General features: G+C 39.1%; 1 long non-coding RNA gene across 3 annotated transcripts; it reads left to right on the forward strand.

The window, feature by feature from the left end:
- Nucleotides 1-460: 460 nt before the first annotated feature.
- LOC146683644 (uncharacterized) lies at nucleotides 461-3,426 on the forward strand. 3 transcript variants are annotated; one of them, XR_014917646.1, is made up of 5 exons: nucleotides 461-734; nucleotides 1,155-1,218; nucleotides 1,577-1,729; nucleotides 2,094-2,184; nucleotides 2,790-3,426. It is a non-coding gene; the product is annotated as an uncharacterized LOC146683644 (long non-coding RNA). The 3 variants fall into 3 exon arrangements; XR_014917647.1 differs by having other exon boundaries at nucleotides 1,183-1,218; XR_014917645.1 differs by having other exon boundaries at nucleotides 461-1,218.
- The last annotated feature ends 14,078 nt before the right edge of the window (nucleotides 3,427-17,504 follow it).

Raw genomic sequence — 17,504 nt, forward strand, 5'->3', positions numbered from 1 at the left:
TTTTGTCAAGTGACCCACAGGATGATGCTAACGTCATGATTGCCCTTAAATTATACCTCATCCATGCAGAGCTCTATAGCATGGACCAGCAGTGTTACTCTTTATAAAAAGCTTTGAGATTATGAAAATACATCATTGGCTGTAGGCAAAAAATGGCAAGTCCTAAAAGAGCCAAAGCTGAAAAATATCAAATTGTGGCTTATCAATGGCCTGCTAGAGTATTTCAAAAGGAGTTCAAACCCACAGAGGCAGTAATAGACAAAAAAAAGTGAGCGAGTCAGAGATAAATGAGTCATAAGGGGAAAGTGGAGATTTGGAGAGAGAGAGGAGGTTGGATAGGAGGTGGTAGAGGAAGGAGCAAAGGCTGCCACAGCAGGGGAAGCAGAGGGAGTAGACAAATGAGCTGAAAAACAAAAACACTGCTTTTGCCCCACTATTAAGGTACACTGAAAAAAAGGGACTGGCCATCTCTTGGATTTATGTAAGCATCTTGCATGTATTTAACACAATTGCCTCATGTTTTAAAGTTAAATGTAACTATATAGTGTAAAAACTACATGATATGCAGAAAGGGTGTATTAAATTGTTCATATCATGTTCAGGTGAAGTAAGTCAATAAGATAGCAACCTTAAATCTCGTGAAACCACGCGTGATTTCATCTCGCGGGCTTTGGATCGTGGTTTAAAAAAGGCATCCATCTCAGTCAAGTCGAGCAGCCAACTCTACGTTTTTGGTATGTCTTGATTTTTTGAATTAATATTTACCATATTTCAGCCAAATGTAGTTAAACGTCTAGAGTGTCGCCATGTAACATGCTAAAAAAGAGCCGTTAGCTTATTTGCTGTTTTATCTGTTGTCAAAGAATTGGCGCTTTTTCATTTGAATTTGTCTTTGGCACAAGAGCCGTAATATCACATTAAACCTAATTACGAGGCACTCATAACATAATTTGGTTTTCTGTGTGAATAGATTTGCCAACTGACTCTTCAGTTACATTGTGTATTTACTGCACCGTGGTGTTAGTGAGATTTTGGACATTGAACAGCTTTAGCTAATATCATCAGCGGCATTATGCTAGCTTACATCCCTACCCCTCCTGGCCTCACCTGCTGTCCTTTTGTTTTTGTTTTTGTTTTTTTTGCTGCACATTGAGAGATGACCTCTATTCTGCATTTCACCAGGAGTCAGCTGATGGATTGTGGGTTCAAGGTGTTATGGTAAGAAAGTATATTCTATTTTCGTTTCTGTAACTTAATTATAATGGGTTTTTTATAATTATTAGGTGCATGCATACTCACCCTATTAATACAACTGAGAAATCCAAAATCTTCCATAGGTTTAACTTATACCTGTATGTATTGCCAGAAAGGTGATTACTGGACTCGCATTAATGCACACTTGAACTGAAATGAGGTTGTAACTTGTGGGTTGTTGGGTTGCAAATCAGAAACAAACATCTTTGGATTTTTTTTAATCCCATAAGATCTGGAAACACAGTTTTTATTCAACAAAACATTACTGATTAACCAAGCACAGTGCCTGCTGTTATTTCAAAATAATTTTATGTCATTTCAGATAAAATGCAGCATTCCAGTGCATCCCAACCATGCCTTTACAGTCAAGGTTTCTGACGGAGCTGAGTTTCTCTCTGACAGTCTGCTGAAAGTGTTTGCAAAGTGATCGGGGGAACAGGGCACAAAGCTAAAGGATGTAGCTGCCATTATGACAGTAAGAACTTTAAAATTCTTTAACTACAAAGTGTATATGTATTGCATTAGGTCAGTAAAATTTTTATGCTACATCCATTGAAACAGTCAACTATTACCTGTGAGTAATGATTCCACTAAAAGGATGCCATAATTTTCGTCATGCATTTACTGGCCCACTGAGAAAAATTTATCTTTTTTTAAAAATAAATGTTCTGGAAACTATATATCCATAAAGTTGATGTCAAACAGGAACTTTTGATATTGCTTTGTAGATGCTGGTGTTGCATGTTGACTGGTTTAAAAAGTCAAGAGTTTTTGTCTGGGATCATTTTCTTCTGTGCTACTGAAAAGTTCACAAATCTCTGTTTTCTTTGTTATAATAGTCAAGGATGACATTAATGCTCGGAGTCCCTCATCAAAGTGCTCCGCATCTGTGTGAAAGACAATTGCAACATCTTGGTGCAGGAGTTCATGGTGAGTGTTTTATGAGTAGATTGTGGATTTGCAACCTTTAAAAATGCATTTAGTTATCCACTTGATCCTCATTGGACTGGTTAGGACCAGTAGTCCTCTTTAATAATTTGAAGTTCACATGAGGCCTGGTAGTGAACTCGGCCGCCGGCCCTTGAGGCCCCACCCCCAACCCTGTATTAGGGGTCACATCAGTGTGAAAAAACTTTAAATTTGTCATTCTAATGACCAAAGGAAAATCCCACCAGTATTTACATTAGCTTTTGTTTGAAAAAAAAAAAAAAAAAAGACCAACTGACCAACAGCTAACCAAATTGTGGGGCTGAAAGTCTAAATTCTAACATCTTCTGAGTGACATAGCCTGGATTTCTGATGGGCCGGTGTCTTTCTAACAAAAACTAATGTAAAGCATTTGAAATTATTATGTTTTTCACCCTCTCTTAGAAACTCTGTTAGACCATGAATGGCAGCATGGCAGGCCACTCTTTGGCTATAGCTATTTACTATGTTGCTTGCATTGGTTTAAATTACTCTAACATTAGAACTGGTAGATTCAAAAGAGATGAGTTTAAAAAGGAATCTTAAAGAAATGTTTTGTGTTTAACCAGGACTTGACTGAGGCCACTGCACAGATTGAGAAAACCACAATGAACATCTGTCTCCAGAGATGCGCCAGGCAATGACTTTTCTGATGTTGTTCTTCAAGATCTGGATAACGTGACCTTTGCAGTAGCCATGCTGTTTGGACCTTTTTTATTCCTTCAACATGAGTTACCCATCACAACTCTGCTACACTTTTGAGGTGATTCAATGGGTGGTAATGGAGTTGGATGCAACTCAGCTCTCAAGAAAAGCTCACAACTAAGACAAAACTGCTCCTGCAACGAAGCTCACTGTTATGCATGTGAGGTGACCAGCTCTAGGTGAGAGGACATTTAAATCTCACACTTGTTCTGCTGCATTTTTGAAGCTCAATTCCAGGAACGGATCGCAGGGTTCATTTTTATATACTCTGCAACTGCCATGAGGACGAGCTGTTTTTTGTTGTTGTTTGTTTTTCCTTTTGCTCTGTACAAGTTCTGTTTGTCTGTTTGGCAGCATTTTTAAATTTCTCTTTGTATTTTTTCTTTCTTTTACTAGTGAAGAGATGTAGCGTGAACAGTTATACAGTCTAAATATCCCATATGGGTCGTGTGAAATGGTATTTTCAGTTTCATTCAGTTGAAGTAAAGAACGTTGAATATTTCTAAGTGTGCTGTTTTGAACCAAGATGTCACAGTATGATCAGTGCTGTAATTTTTGACAGTCACTGTATCAATGTTATTTTTGCGTCTCTTGAATAAAGTTTTTGACCTGCAAGTGCTAATTTCTTTAGTTATTGGGGTAAAATGGGTAGTGTTAATAGGAAGGTGTTTGCCAATTCAGTAACCTAATTTAATGTTAATGGAAACTAACATTACCTCAAATTGTTTAGTTATAATTGTTGTTTAACTGAATCTTGATGTCAGAGGCCTTAAATAGAATGTTTTGTATTGTTCTTTCCCAACATTTTTCAAAAGAAACAGTCTAATTTCTTTGCTGCGATTGATTCCAGAGAACACGGAAGAACTGACATTATTTAACTGTTGATTTATATAGATTCAGTAGAGGAGTAATGTCAGTTTAATTCTTTACCTACTGCAGTGAAATTAGACATGTTGTTTTGAAAGGTTACTGGTGGATGCCAGCAACCATCTTGGAAGAGAACAATACAATCTGTTATAAGGCCTCCATTTGAAAATTGTGTATTTGATACTAGAATATAATAGCAAAATGTAATTTGAAGATAACATGTAGTATTTAAGTGACCAAGTAGTATTGGGTAAAAGTTATTGAATCGTGTTGGGATAACGTGAGAAAATTGTGAAGGATTAAAATATTCCAAGAGCTCAAATTACTTCATCAAAACATGTTTAAGTCACATTTTATCAACACAAATTGCACAGGTTTATTGAACATGAATAAATTGTGTTAATTTAACTCAATTGTTTAAGTTGCTGCCAAAGCAAAACATCTGTGTGCAACAAATGTCCACCATTGAATTAAGTAAATCCAACAACATATTTTTTTCAGTGTACGTAAAAACGGGGAACAGAAAAGAGAGCTTATTTTTGCACATAATTTGGGTAAATATTGCAAAGTTAAAATTTAAGCTGCAGTTTCTTCATTTAATTTCTCCTTCAAGCTGCTACTCAGTCACCCTGGAGTAAAAACAGGACGGGCAATGAGCTACCAGAACCAAACCGCTGTGCTGACAGATTTCTTTCATTAAATAGAGCAGCGTTTCTTTATCATATAGTAAAACTCAGATGTGCTGTTAAAATTGTACATTTTTTCTTATTACTACTATAATTACTTATTCCCATTACTACTGATGTAAGATGCACGAACAGAAAAGAACCTAATTGGATGGAAATATGAGAATATGTTAAGATACAAGCATTTAGATAACAGATTAGAAGTGAGTAGATGCAAGAAACGATCATCAAGTTCATCTATCCATCACCATGGATGTGTCAGCAGAGGAATGAGATAACGAGGTAAGCCTGCTTATATATTCTGGGCAGCACTCTTAAAAACTCACAGGGATTGGAGGGAAACTTTGAAGAGAGGTAGTCAGAATTTAAGGGAACACCACAGTAATTAATTGATGTTGCCGTGAATGAAGCCCAGAATATTCTCATCTTTAATGGTGCCACTTGGGAATGCACTCAGGCAAAGTGTGCATTACTGACTATCTATAATTGATGCGTCACGTTCACCACACTCAGCTCTGGCTGGGAGGACTGTGTAAAGGGATATGCCACACACTCTTGATTGAAGTGAAGGCATGATTCTGCACAACCACGTGAACACAAGCATGCATATAAACAACAGAGACGCATGTTTCAACTGCTGTGTTTCTGTATTCACCATCTTGGTTACCTATCTCCAAATTTAGCTCACGTTTCTTTATGCAGAGTGATAAAATAGCTTTGATTTACACCATGCATTGGGGAAAACAGCACTGTAAAATATTTGAGAGCGATCAAAGATGCTTTTTACATGGCTAATTATTCCCTTTATGAGAAGCAAATGATGAATTTGCTTAAATCGCACCTGTTTAAACACTTAAAGTGTTGGAGCCAGAGTGTGTACAGTATAAACCTTGCAACCATTATACTGTCACCCACTGGCAGGTCAAGAAATTTTTTTATGAACAGGCAAAGGAGGGGCAAGAGGTCCAAGCAGGGTAGCATATACCTCTTGAGTGAAGTATGTGAAAATCCCCTATAGCAGGGGTGTCAAACTCAAATACACAGTGGGCCAAAATTCAAAAATGGAACAAAGTCGCGGGCTAACATTAATATTTATTGAAAAAAAAAATCTTCCTCCAGATATAAGAATGAATCTCTTCTTATGGACTCAAATAATTTTTGCTGGAAAACTGAATATGGAACAAGCAAAGCTTAATACTAAACAATATATATATTAGCTGTATAATACCAGTAGGCCAGCTCTAATAGTAATTTGGTATGGCTTCGCGGGCCAAATGTAATTAGGCTGCGGGCCAAATTTGGCCCGCGGGCCAGAGTTTGACACCTATGCCCTATAGAGTCAACAAAATATGCACAAAAACATTTTAAAACTATTTATTGTATCATTATCTGTTCTAAGAAGACAAAAACTATTTTTAGGTATAAACTGATTTTAAGGACATAAAAGTTAGGGGGCGGGGCAAAGGCTCTACAGCACGGTTGGCCCCTGCTGTCACCTATTGCAGTTTGGATTTGAGTCAGAAGCATAGAAATGTCTAAACAAGATTATGGAATGCTAAGTGCGCTATTAACTAACCCCAGCTAGCTTAGTTAGCAAACAGCATCCATGAACTGTGCAAAGACACAATTTTTGTCAGGTGTTATAACTGAATGAAATTACGTAAATTCATTTAGGTTCATATTGGTTTGATGTCCAGAAGGCACAGTGATGGGAAATGTGTAACAACTCACCTTAAACGCATTGAAGAACTGGTTCTAAAAGCATAGGGACCAGGAAGTAAAGATCTTTGTTTTAAAATGTAAGAAGTCAAAAGTTGTCAAAAAATAAAGACTCGGGTGGCTAACTTGAGCTTCTGCTTAAATACAATAACAAAAGGAAAAAAAAGGATTTTTGTGGCAATTGATGAATTCTCCTCATCCATCAATACCAATTCAAATTAAACTGGATGAGATGCAAAATTGAAAGGGGAAAACAAAATCATTCACACTATATTTTCACTTTCACTTTACCCCCACAAACTTAAAATTATTTGATATTATTATATTGATTTCTAACAGGTACAGTCCCACTTCAGCCTGAAGATTTAAGAATTACATGGTTGTTTAAGGGATTTTTACCCCTTGTACTTCTCTGCTTACACTGATCAATCCAGGTGAAGCCTGAAGGCATGCAGACTCACGGAAAGACTGCAGACCACCTACAAATCTCCACCCAGTTTGACATCGGAACTGCATTGAGCTTTCATGTGTAGGGACAGTGGGATCAAACATTTTAGCATCACTGCCATGTAATAAAAAGGGATATATTTACTAATATTAACTAACTACAACTATAAAGCATAACTGCAATTATTATGTGTATTCACATAACTACTGTATACCAGCAACTTCCTTCCCAATGCCAGTGCCAATGTGGGATTAACTAAACAAGCATTTATATGTTTTTATATAACTTATTGTGGTGCTTTCATTTAATGTAGACCGCGGCTCTAGAGTTTGAGCAGGTCATCGACTAATCAGAAGGTTGGTGTTCAGTCCCTGGCTACTTCATCTGTATGCCAAAATATCCTTGGTTGCTCCCCAATGTGCTATCAGAGTGTAAATAATATATAGTACTTGGGGTTGAAAAAAGTTGTTGTGTAATATAGAAAATCACTACATAGGTTTTTTGAATTGGTGACTATTTCCATTTTTGTACAATGGAATAACTTTAGCTGCTTCAGTTTGTAATATCCATTTCTGTTCGTAGCCCTCGATCCATGCCCAGTAACCATAGATTTCCTTTCTGTTTTGTACAATAGTCAGAAGGAGCTGGCTGATGTCACTGTTGCAGACGGTGACGATATCAGTGAACTTTTCTCTGCAATCACTCTGAGCTTCAGTCCAGGTCATTCTTTGGTTCACAAACCAGTATTCTCTGAAGGAGTGGAAAGACCTGCTGAGAAAAATATAACCAATTGCTTTTTTTTAACTGTGGAAACTGGGCTTGTAGAATAATCGCTGTAAAAACAGAGTTTAGGGCGGTGAGGTGGTTAGCACGGTTGCAGTTAGTGGGTTTAGGTTAATTGACTATTCTAGATTGCCCACAGGTATGAATGGTTGCCTGTCTCTATGTGTTAGACTGGTCATCTGCTCAGGGTGTACCCCGCCTCTTGCCCTAAGACGCCTGGGATAGGCTCCTGCGGCCCTGAATTGGATAAGCGGAAGAAAATGGATGGAATTAGAATTTAATTCCAACCAGCTGAACTGTCACACTGTATGAGGATAACACAGATTAATATTTTTCCAACAATTAGGGGCAGTATGACCATGTACAACTAATATAGTGCAATGTGCACAAATGTTGGTGAAGATGCAGTAGATTATTGAAGACATTGCCAGAATGTCATGTAAGAGTTTATCAACATCTAATGACTATTGATTTCAGGTCACATCTGGGTTATTTGTCTTTTTTAACTCAATTTTCAACCCTTGAAACAAAAATTTCTAGACCCCCGGTAGGGAACTATGTTTATTGTTTAAAATAAAGTTTAAGCACTTGAAATTAGGCTTTAAAGTCATAGATGTATAGTGGTTAAGGTGACAGTGTTAACCACCCGCACCCAGTACTGTTGACCAACAGTACTGGGTGCGGGTGATGGATAAGCCACCTGCCTTAGAGGGCACAACTGTAAGTGCAAGAGTAGCTGAACATATCTCAGCATTACATGCTTCCAGGAAAGCATTTACTGAGGCAGAGTGTTCAGAAAGGATCAGGAGAGCACTACGCAAACAACTTAGGCCTACAGATGACAAATATGAGGCAGGAGATAAAGTATACTACAAACGAGTCGACTGTACAGAGTGGAGGGGTCCAGGTGTAGTTATGAACACCGGTGTACCACAAGGCTGTGTAATGAGCCCTTTCCTCTACTCCCTCTTCACCCACGACTGCAGACCTGCTGATGGTTCCAACACCATCATTAAGTTTGCAGATGACACCACGGTGATTCGCCTCATCAGTGACAACGATGAGGCCGCCTACAGGGAGGAGGTGGATCGTCTGGCTGAGTGGTGCGACAGAAACAACCTGCTGCTTAACACCGAGAAGACCAAGGAGCTCATCGTGGACTACAGGAGGAATGCTGACCCACATCCACCCATCCACATTAAGGGGACGGCTGTGGAGCGTGTGAGCAGCTTCAAGTTCCTGGGTGTCCACATCTCCGAGGATCTCACCTGGACGACCAACTGCTCCAAGCTGGTCAAGAAGGCTCACCAGCGCCTCTTCTTCTTGAGGACTCTGAGGAAGAACCACCTGTCCTCAGACATCCTGGTGAACTTCTATCGTTGCACCATTGAGAGCATCCTGACCAACTGTATAACAGTCTGGTACGGGAACTGCTCCGCCTCGGACCAGAAGGCATTGCAGAGGGTCGTGAAAACTGCCCAGCGCATCGCCGGAGCACCACTTCCTGCCATAAAAGACATCTACAGGAAGCGGTGTCTGAAAAGGGCTGGGAAAATCATCAAAGACCCCAGTCACCCATCACATGGACTCTCCACCCTCCTGCCCTCTGGGAGGCGCTACAGGAGCCTCCGGACTAAGACCACCAGGTACCGGAACAGCTTCTTCCCCACAGCTGTCAGACTCCTGAACTCTGCCTCCTGACATCTGACCCACGTTAACACATGGACTGAACATACACACACCCACAATGGACAACTGTACCCTCAAACACACAATAATAACATGGACTGAACCACCACTCACAACCACCAGCACTTTATATAGCCTCTGTAGAAATTATCCACATATCTCACTTATCTTAACTGCACTACTGTATAGCTCTGTGTAAATAATCATTCTGTACATTCGATAATCTTTAATCCTACAACTGTTTACAACTTGCATAGTTCCCATTTCTGTATAGCTGTATATCTCAGATTCTGTAAAGTTATTTATTTCATATTCTGTATAGTTTTTCATATTTATATCCTGTTCATATCCTGTACATAGCTTGTACTCACTACAGCCTGTACATACTTATAGTTATAGAATATTCATAACATACTTCATACCGTGTACATTATAACATACCATAATAGACCCATTTCTGTAATATACTTACATATCTATATTATTGCTAATATATATTGTAATATACCTATATCACTAAAGCACTTCTGGATGGATGCAAACTGCATTTCGTTGCCCTGTACCTGTGCATGTGCAATGCCAATAAAGTTGAATTCTATTCTATTCTATTCTATTCTATTATTGGGCAGGATGGAACTGTTGTATTTGTAAGACATGGGGGGACTCTTGTAAGAGTACACCAGTCAAGATTGAGTAAAGTGGATTCACAGACTGGAGATAAACAAATACCACACAGTACTACTGATGATGACAACAAAGACGCAGTTGAAAATGATGACACTGACACACCCGATGGTGAACAGAGTATTAGTGAGGAAGAAGACATCACTATTGACAGAGAAACTAACACTACAGAAAACATGTCTGTCACACAAACTGCAAATGAGCCCTCTACACCCACTGATCATGTCTCTGCAAATGTAAAGTTAAGATCAGGACAGCTGATTGCTTTTACCAACAGAGACAACGGTGTTCAACACTAGGCTAGGCAGAGCGGGAAAAGCAAAAGGGCAATACAAAAACTGGTACAATGTGCAATATCTTGAGCATGATGGTAGTGAAGGTGAAAAGAAAATGTAGACATGTCACTTGTTGATGGTCTTTGCACTGAAGCTGAAAACAGAGATGCAGATGTACTCAACAAAAGATATTTCCTTTAATTCTGCTAAGCAGCAGGAGATTGAGAGCTGGCAAAGTAATGGTGTGTTTGATGAAGTGAAAGACCTGGGTCAAAAATGTGTGTCTACTAGATGGGTCTGTACACTCAAAGAAACTACTAATGGTGTTGTCCCAAAGGCTCGACTTGTGGCACGGGGGTTTGAAGAGGTAAATACTAAAGAACTACAGAAAGACTCTCCAACATGTGCGTCTGAGTCCCTCAGACTGGTGCAAGCTGTGATATGTCAAAACAAGTGGAGAGTAAATTCAATGGACATTAAATCTGCCTTCCTGCAGGGAATGGAACTGTCAAGAGACATTTATCTTCGTCCCCCACCTGAAGCTGGCAAGGACAATGTTCTATGGAAACTGAAAAAGTGTGTTTATGGACTTGCAGATGCTTCACTTTATTGGTACAATAAGGTCAAAGACATTGTGCTCAAAACTGGTGGTAAAATATCACAGGTTGATCCTGCAGTGTTCTATTGGCAGAATGAACAATCTGAGGTTACAGGAGTGCTTGCATGTCACGTTGATGATTTCCTTTGGGCTGGTTCAAGTCACTTTGCAACTCATATCATTCCTGTACTGAAATCTACCTTCCTTGTGGGCCGTGAAGAACATGACAGCTTTTCTTATGTTGGTATGGGCATTTGTACAGTTAATGATGTAATAGAGGTGCATCAACAACTTTACATTGACAACCTACAACCGGTTCAGTTACAAGCAGCACGGGCTGTACAGAGGGATGCTTCCTTAAGTGAAACAGAACGTGAGCAACTCAGGTCAAAAATAGGACAGATTTTGTGGGTTGCCAAACAAACAAGGCCTGATGTTATGTTTGACACATGTAGCCTTGGATCTGATATCAAAGATGCAACTGTACAGTCTATTCATGAAGTGAACAAAGTTATCCGTAGTCAAAGGAGCTTGCAAAGAAAAGCGTCTGGACTTCTTTAAGTTGCTTGAAGACGTTTCACCTCTCATCCGAGAACCTTCTTCAGTTCTAAGGTCAAATGGTGGAGAGTCCCAGATATAAACCTAGTGGGAGTGACCCCCCACAGAGGGACAAAAGGACCCCCTGATGATCCTCTAATTGAAAGAGGAGTGAAAGAAGCCATCTATGTCCACTGTGAGCGACCATCTTTGAACAGAGGCGGGGGTTTACGACACCAACTCTCTGCCATCTATAATCCAGTTTTGAGATCCCTTCCCAGACGCCTTAACGCCCACTCACATCCTGGGCCATCTGACCTCAGGAATTCGCATGATAAGGTGGGGCCAGGTTTCACAATGAACACACCCGAAACTCTGGCTGATTGTGACCCACGCCCAGTTTCCCACCTTGGCTCAGGCGATTAGAGGATCATCAGGGGGTCCTTTTGTCCCTTTGTGGGGGGTCACTCCCACTAGGTTTATATCTGGGACTCTCCACCATTTGACCTTAGAACTGAAGAAAGTTCTCGGATGAGAGGTGAAACGTCTTCAAGCAACTTAAAGAAGTCCAGACGCTTTTCTTTGCAAGCTCCTTTGACTACGATGACCTGGATGACTGAGAACCTTCACAGACAAAGTTATCCGTAAACTTAAGGCAGAGAAAGTGACTCTTAAGTTTCAGCACTTGGGTAACAGTGAGGATCTGGCATTGGTTGTTTCCAGTGATGCTTCATTTGGCAACCTTCCTGATGGCGGTACTCAAGGAGGGGCATTAATCGTCCTCATGGGTAAAGGAGGAAAGTTTTGTCCTCTCTTCTGGCAGTCTAAAAAAATCAGGCGCGTGGTCAGAAGTACACTGGCAGGAGAAACTCTTGCCATGTCAGATGGAATAGACAGTGCTGTCTTCCTTTCAACACTTTTTTTCTGAGCTTACAACTGGTAACACTGGTCTGAATGCTCTTCCTTTGATCTGTGTGACTGATAATCATTCCTTGTTTGATGCACTCAAGTCTACCAAGCAGGTTACAGAGAAGAGACTGAGGCTAGAAATGAGCAGCATTAAAGAGCTCATACAAGCCAAGAAAATCAGACAGGTTTGTTGGTCAGATTCAAAATCCCAACTTGCTGATTGTCTGACAGAAAAGGGAGTTTCACCTTTAACCCTTCTAAAGGCGCTAGATGAAGGACTCTGGATACTGTAATCCTTTGTTTACAAAGTTGTCTTTGCATTCAAATGTACCATTGTTTATTGTGTGCAATGATAGTATGCTTTAAGTAAAGCAAAGCACTTTTGAAATGTTTTTTTTGTTTATATGAATATATACATATATGTATACAAATGTTTACAGGGGTGTGTTTTTACTTTTATTTTATTTTATTTTTAAGAAAGAGGGAGATTGTTAACTTGTTATTTTCTGTTTTATCACGAGAGTACTGTTGCCCGCGAAGTGTTGTTGTTAGTATGAAAAATGGCGGAACGAATAAAGCGCTGTGAATGAGAGTACGACGTCGTGTCTTTTGAGTTAACAGGACTGCTTCATAAAAAGTAAATGCGAGGTAGTGTACAGAGGGGAACAAAACAAGTTTTCAATAATTATGAATATACTGTTCAACTCTGCCTGGAATTTTTTCTGTGAACCATCCAAACTAAAACCCAAGGACTTATGACTCACTCAAATTACAAAAGATAACCAGCAGCAGTCTGAAATTCATTTTAAGGGAAAATGAGGCAAGCTGCTCTTTTGGATCTTACAGATTGCAGATGAATTTCATCATCATCTTCTTCTCATTTTCTCCATATAGCCAGACACGAGAGGCACCTGATTCAAACTGATCGGGCCAGTTTACTGTCACAGGTCAATCTGTGTCATCTAATTAATGCCCAAACAGATCTTATGACCTTAATATGACAGGATATCTAAGAATGAGTTACATGGTGGTAGCATGTAAATCCAGGCTGTAACTTGGTAACTTGTTATGCTGAGAAAAAAAACACTTAACAAAGGGGAAAAATTAACATTTTAACAGGTGTATATTGTAACACACTACATACAGTATACTGAACAATCTAGTTGTCTACTAGTGATGTGCGATACCACTGATTTCCTTTCCGATCCGATACCAAGTAAAATTCAGGGTGGTATCAACGATACTGATCCGATACCAACTTAATGTTTCATTGTATTTCATAATACAATATATAATTTCTTTATGTAATTGTAGTAATAATATAAGGATATAGCTTCATAATGATTACAGGACATCCGACTACTTGTTCTTATTGCTTAATAATGCAGAATAATCATATAGAAACAAAAAAAAAACTTCTAAGTTGTGCGCTATTTGAACACGTTGCCTGCCTGCAGCACTGAAGGACTCCGCGAGAGACGTCTGTCTCCCCTTGCAGCACCTGTCCCTCTCCTCCTCTTCAGTTAGCCTCAAGAAAAGCTCATATTCTGTGATATGATTTACTCTGGGGGGTTTGACGAGGTTAGCGGTGTTGCCAAAACACATCACTCTTGCCACATGTATCACAAACCGCATCTTGGCTGTTTGTGGAGGTAAAATACGTCCACACATGACTCAATTTATGCTCATCCATTGTTGTGAGTGCGCACGCCAGGGGCTGACACATTTATACAGCCGTATTTCACATATGATTATGAAAGGCAGAAGAGGAAGTAGTTCCTTCCAATTTAGACAATCCAAATGATATAGTTTCTTTCCACTGTGTTCCTGTTAATGATAAACTGCAAATGTACCCCAAAGTACTAAAATATCAATATTTTAATGTGAGAATCGATTCCAGAACATAAATTACTGGAATCGGAAGAATCGATATTTCAGTATCGATCTGCACATCACTATTGTCTACTGCAATCATGGTTTCACTCATGGAGTCCACTAGGTCCACTCAGGTCATAGATTTCGAACATCAGATGATGAGCGTGAATTTTGTGTGGATGTCCAATTTGTAACATTTCTAACAGGCACAGACCTGTAGACCAGACAAGGGAAAATAAAAAGTAAATCAGCATCTGGTCTCTTCAGTTCTCAGGCTTTTACAGTGTTGTTAAAATTCTGTAAATATATATCTTTGGTGTATTTGTATGTTTGTGCAACAGAAGACCTCAGCTGTGGATCCTAAAATATTGGATTCTTACTTCATTAGCATGCTACAGAGCATTAGCCATTTTTTACCCTGGGACATCCAAGCAGCATGAAATGCAAGAAAAATAACGGATACCGAAAAATCGGAAGGCTGATGGTAATCATGCCAGCGATTCTAATGTTATGGTTTGGGCTTTTTCCTTCATGCCACATTACGTTTGTACTTAAAATAGACACACAAAGGTCTAAATCAGCAAAAGTGCTAACCCTACCCTAACCCTATAGTTTGAAAGACAAATGTATGTAAAACTAAAAGTACACATTCTGATTGCTTACAGGTTTAAGGTCATCGCTGATGATGATTTAGAGCTCAGAGGGTTAATGGCTAATGGCCACCTTCTAATAAGAAACAATGAGAAACATTAATCAAATGTTTTTTTTATTGATACTTTGGGGGAGTCTACACAGAAATTGATGTTGGTACTCTCTGTAGCCAAGCAACAGCTGGAGCCAATAATCTGATTAGTAATTAAAACCATCAGTAAAGCAGCCATATTACAGCAAACTAATGCCCATCAACTGGCCAACTGTGCCTCCTCCATCATCACAGATGGGGCTGAAAGTGTGTCACTGTAAAGAAATAACAATGAGCCAGCAACTATTTCTGTTATGTGCTTGTTGTGAATAATGTATGATGTTATTTTCTCTAAGTAAGCCTCCAGCTGTACATTTACATTATTACTCATAAGCTGATTAAAGGTAAAACATGAAAATTCATGTTTTACCTTTAATGTGTTGAAAAATGCATAAAAAGCAACAGAACTAACTGACCTATTTAACACCCCAAAATCACTCATTTCAGTTTTTTCTTTGTCAATTCCTTTTGTGTGTCTGCACATGTGCAAGTGATGGGTGGGTGTTGTCATTCAAAGTCATTCAATGTGTCAAAGGTTGAAATTTAATCCGTGTAATCTAGTCTTGCTGCCATGCCAGGGTTCAGGCTCGGTTAAGATTTCTGCCTCAAGTCAGAAGATCTCTGGATCTCTGGAGAACTGAGGTGCAAATGAGGCACAGAAATAAAATGTCACATTTATGGGACACCATGACATTCAGTTCTGATGAACAGCCTGTATTTCTGTCATTTAAATGTTGTGTATTTAATTGTTTCTTTTTGCTGGTTTTCAGTGAACTTGACTTGACTGAATTTTTTTTTTCCTAATGTAAGGGATGACAAGCTGCCTTACAGTTTCCAAGTGCTACTTGGCACACTCATGGTCTGTGTATTATCTATGCTTTCATGGCCTTTGTTTTGATTTCCTTTGTGTTTGTGAATATGAGTTTTATTGGAATTCTCAGATCTTATTTTGCTGAGTGTTTTCCTTTCTAGTGCACCCCTTTCAACTTACTTCCTGTTTTATTTTCAAGGACAAAGGCTTGGGGTTTTCTGTGTTTTTAGTTCTGTCTGTTGTTCTTCCTCCACGCCCTCTGGGTTTGACTGAGCTATTGTTTATTATTGTTTCCTCAGTCTTTGTTGGAAACAATAACTGAGGAAACTCCTTGCAGCATGCTCAACCGCCTCAAGTGGCCACTCAGTCACTCACTCAATAAATTAATTATTGTACCTTTAAATTTACCTGGTTAGTTTTAGGAAAAGATTGTGGTTTTATTATTCAATTACAGCCATGTTTGCTCATGTTGGCTTTTTGATTTTATGGTTTGATCCTGATTGCTCAAACAGTGAAACCCTATAGTTACTGTGCAACAGTCATGTTATTGTTGTTAATTATTTCTTTATTGATAATTAAAGGATTTTATTTTATTTTATTTTTATTTTACTGTGAGTCCAATGATTTTTTTCTTTGTTTGGGTCTTTCTGTTGAATATTTTCATCAGCATGCCACTTCTTCTGGTTTGGTCTCCTGGCTTTTTTCTAATAAATTTTAAAACTTGCTCCTTGGATATGTTCTGACAACGTCCTTCAGGCATTTCAAACACACGAACATGAGTAGAAAAGATGTTTCTTGTACTACACACTCTTTTCTTGACAGTTCCCACACCCACAAGCAACTATATCGGTACAAAGTTGGTTGAGACAAGCTTTTTTGGTATTGAAATATTGGTGCGATCTGCTATAAATTGCCAAAATAAGATATTATGAACCCTAAAAAGTGGTATGATTGATTTAAATAGTCACAGGTGGCTCAGAGGATGAAAAATAAAGCCACAAAAACTGCAGCTCCTTGCAGCATGCTCAACCGCCTCAAGTGGCCACTCAGTCACTCACTCAATAAATTAATTATCGTACCTTTAAATTTACCTGGTTAGTTTTAGGAAAAGATTGTGGTTTTATTACTCAATTACACTGAATCATTGTATTCTGTATTGAGAGGGTGGTTGTGTGAATGGGACGGTTTTCTGTATAACTACAGAAAGGCATTATGGACTCTTTATGAAATTAATAACCATCCACCAGATAATCTTCCTAACAGGTATAATATGTACAGAAAGCCGTCACAGCATGACAAAGAAAATGCAGCATGAACATTTCAGAGATTCCCTAAATATCGAGAAGGCATTGCGGGGCGATGGTTTTAAGATTAAGGGTTAAAAAAGAAGAAGAAACAGCTATGACTTGGACTGTACGTTTTGAGCTCTCCTTCTTCATCTGCAGCTCCAGATGAGTCATTCCTACTGCACTCAGCTCATCAATATTACAAAACCCTTCATCCTCACGCCAGTGGGCCCAGGCCACATTACTAATTTAACTTTTATTTTTCTGTTTTCTCAGCCTGCCTCACCTCAGCCTGTTCTGATGAGTTGAGGAGGTTTGAAGGAGCGTAGCGATGAGCCCGAGGAAATCGAAATATTGCTGTTGAGTTACTGAGTCGGAGTATCAAATAAAGTGTCTGTGAGTGTAGTTCACACACGGAAAGTGATCAGAAAAAAGATGCACTTCGAGTCACAGATTCAAAATTCAATTCAAATTAAGAGCTATTTCAACATTTTAAACGGGAACATGGTGGGATTCATCGCCTGAACAAAAGGTCGCGTTCAGCTTCACCTCTGGTTTTGAAAGTCGGTTTAGTGGAAATTCATCCCGCTTTGATGAAACACTAGTTTGGGCTTGTTTTTCAAAGCTTCTCCTTGATTAGGTGAAAACAGTTACACTTGAGTAGTAAGAC

The sequence above is a fragment of the Copadichromis virginalis genome, linkage group LG22 (assembly GCF_057382275.1).
Source record: "Copadichromis virginalis isolate Kocher_CV1m ecotype Utaka linkage group LG22, C_Virginalis_male_GT1.1, whole genome shotgun sequence".
Classification (NCBI taxonomy): domain Eukaryota; kingdom Metazoa; phylum Chordata; class Actinopteri; order Cichliformes; family Cichlidae; genus Copadichromis; species Copadichromis virginalis.